Source organism: Peromyscus leucopus, chromosome X (genome assembly GCF_004664715.2).
Source record: "Peromyscus leucopus breed LL Stock chromosome X, UCI_PerLeu_2.1, whole genome shotgun sequence".
Lineage (NCBI taxonomy): Eukaryota > Metazoa > Chordata > Mammalia > Rodentia > Cricetidae > Peromyscus > Peromyscus leucopus.
The window spans coordinates 75,231,933-75,235,219 of record NC_051083.1 but is presented as its reverse complement, the minus strand read 5'-3'; the positions used below and the strand labels follow the sequence as shown (position 1 = coordinate 75,235,219).

General features: G+C 35.1%; 1 pseudogene; it reads left to right on the top strand.

Annotated features, from left to right (window-relative positions):
* The first annotated feature begins 2,606 nt into the window (after nucleotides 1-2,606).
* LOC114696804 lies at nucleotides 2,607-3,041 on the top strand (annotated as a pseudogene).
* Nucleotides 3,042-3,287: the final 246 nt, after the last annotated feature.

Genomic DNA, 3,287 nt, shown 5'->3' with positions numbered 1-3,287 from the left:
TAGTATTGGAAGACTAATTAGTGTGCTATTTCCTGACGAAGAATTTTCCTCCTACTGTCAGCATTCCTTAGTTGCTTGGAGTTCTTTGTGTATAGCATATTTTGAAAGAAAGCTACAAGTATTAGATCCACTTAATGCAAAAAAAAAAAAAAAAAAAAAAAAAAAAAAACTTTTTGGTCATAATTCAATTATAGTTCTACAGAGGCCAGAAGTAATTTTTTCTAAAAATGAATCAATAAGAATGTCACTCCATGAGGAATAATTGTCTTGAAAAATCTATGCAGATAAAGATTTTATTAATCGACAAAATATAAACTAAAATTTAGAAAGTGGATGAAAAGGAACTTCCTGTGAACACAAAACATTTGTTATTATTAAATTCATAAATAATATGACAAACTACCAGGGAAGTTGTGATAGCCAAATATTGTTTTTTTTCCTTATATAGTGTATTCCTTTCTAGAGTTCTATGCCATTAGTATGCATCAAAATTTCAGTCCTTAGGCTTTCTGATTTAAGATAGATTTTTAGTTCAACAGATTGCAGTTTATAATTTTGCTTGTTGATGTTGAAACTGCTAGCCTCATCTAGGGACACTAGCTTCCAAATTAAAAAAAAAAAAAATGTAAAGGATTCGTATCAGAATCCTTCCAAAAGTTGAGAAACTCTCTAGCCCTCACATCTATGAGATCATCATACAGAAGTTCTATGTCACAGAATTTTGGCTTCCAACTGTATTCTTATTATTCTGGCCATCACATGAAGTCTCGGTGCTTTACTTTGATTGCTTTTTGTAATCTAGTCTTCAGGCTTCCTATAAGTGGCACATAAAATCAATGTTTCTTTCTCTCATCATCTTATTTCCCTATAGAGAGCAATAAAGTACACTGAAAACCATGCAAACTAAAAACTTGATCCATCTATGGTCTCCATGGAGACTTTAATTTAAGAAGGGTTTCTGGAATCACATGAAAACAAAATGTATGTGGATCAATGTCTGCACTGAAGCACTCAAACCTCTTTGTCTTTGGTCACATTAATTAAAACCAATTTATTGTTTATTTATTTTGCAAATAAATACAACTATGGGTGCTGTGATTGTAAAATTAAGATATTTTCTGTGGAGAAGGCCAGAGATTTTTTTTGGAGTAATTATTATATTGGGATGATTAGAGAGTACCAGTTTAGTAAAACCCTATAAATGAATTACTTTCCTATATACTATGGATTGTGGATCTTGATATGTGTCATATGTACAGAGGTTTAACTCATCTTTTTCATACCTATATGGAGAGATTTCTACAAAGAATAAAGTAAAGCAGTCATAAGCCTTTTTGATAGATGAAGACTCTTTAAATCATTTATAAAGACTTTGTTAGGCTTTCCATTTAAGCTCATTTTAAAGCAGAGCTCTGAAAATGAAAGAATTGATGATGTCCAAGGAGGCAGTTTGCAAAGAGAACCTAGTTTCTGGGTAATTCCAACCACTGCAAAAATGTGCCATATATTTCAATTTCAAGAAGTAATTAGAAGAAAAGTTAACAACTTATGAAGTGAATTAGACAAGAAATATTTAGTGGTTTAGAACAGTAAGGATTGACACCTTTAAAATTAGGTGTACACAGCCATAAATAATCTGTGCTCCAACTTAAAGTTACAGTAATTTAATATCATTTTGTTTCCTATTTTTACACATTCTTTTTTATGTGTCTATTCCTCCACCAAAACACACACACACACACACACACATACACACACACACACACACACACAGAGAGATGAGTGGGTTAGTTATAATATTCAACATATAAACTAAGTTAATCCACTGAATTTCCTGTGAGAATTTAAGTTGGTCTAATAACCAAATAAAGTATAATCAATTCTACATATAAAACCATCTTTGGAATAAATTGTAGTACATCGTACCTAAGAATTCAAGTTTCACCTATGTTTAATCTTTAAAGTTATAAAATAACATATAAAAGGTAGAGGAATCAAGGCCTTGTTAATATCTAGTAAGTAAAATATCTGAGTTCTCTATTTGTGCCTGGGTGTGAGGCAGGGTGTAGACAAATTTCTAAATGGTCTTATTGAATAAAAAACATGGAGCCAAATATAGGGGTGAAAGCCTTAGATTAGGGAAATGGGGAAAGCCACCAGCCAATCTTACCTCACCAACTCTGCAGCTTCCAAATGCAAGTTATTTCCTGTCTACCCATGCCTTTATTGCCTTGCTGTTCTGGCCTCTCATTGGCTATCTTATCCCAGCTACCTCACTTCCTCTTCCTACACAGCTGTGTCAATTTCTGTCTGTCTGTACAGACCTCCAAGTATCTATGGATGGTACTAAGTTTAAAGGTGAATATCACCTTGCATGAATCTGTTCCCTAGTGTGGCCTAGAACACACAGAGATCCTGCCTGGAAGGGATTAAGGGCATGTGCTGCTTGCCTTTTGTGTTTATTAAAATGGCTGTCCTTTCCCCACCCCTGATCTCCAGGCAAGCTTTATTTATTAACATACAAATAAAATATCACCACATTTCACTTTTTTTTCCCGATATCTTAGCGAGGCTACAGCGGTCGTCGCCACTCTCCAAGCTTCATCATGCTACCCAAGGATGACAAGAATAAGAAAGATGCCAGAAAGTCAGCCAAAAAAGACAAAGACCCAGTAAATAAGTTTGGTGGCAAGGCCAAAAAGAAGAAGTGGTCCAAAGTCAAAGTTCAGGACAAGCTCAATAATCTGGTCCTGTTTGACAAAGCTACATATGACAAACTCTGTAAGGATGTTCCCAACTACAAGCTTATTACTCCAGCTGTGGTCTCTGATAGACTGAAGATTCGAGGTTCTTTGGCCAGGGAAGCCCTTTAGGAGCTACTTAGTAAAGGACTTATCAAGCTGGTTTCAAAGCACAGAGCCCAAGTAATTTATACCAGAAACACAAAGGGTGGAGGTGCCCCAGCTGCCGGCGAAGATGCTTGAACAGGTTCAATCAGCTGTACATTTGGAAAAATAAAACTTTATTAAATCAAAAAAAAATCACCACTTTTCATCACAAATAATATATCACCACAGTGGGGAGTGGAGACATGACATTCTTAACACTTCAGAATTGTAACATGAATTTTAAAATGTCTTATTAATAAAACCCCGAGCCAGATATTGGGGTAAATTCTGAAAGATCACAGAGACAGAACAAGCTACAGCCAACCTCACCTTTACAATTCCTCAGCTGATCCTATTTCCTCAAACTGGAAGCCTCTGAGTTCTCATCTGAATGGATCT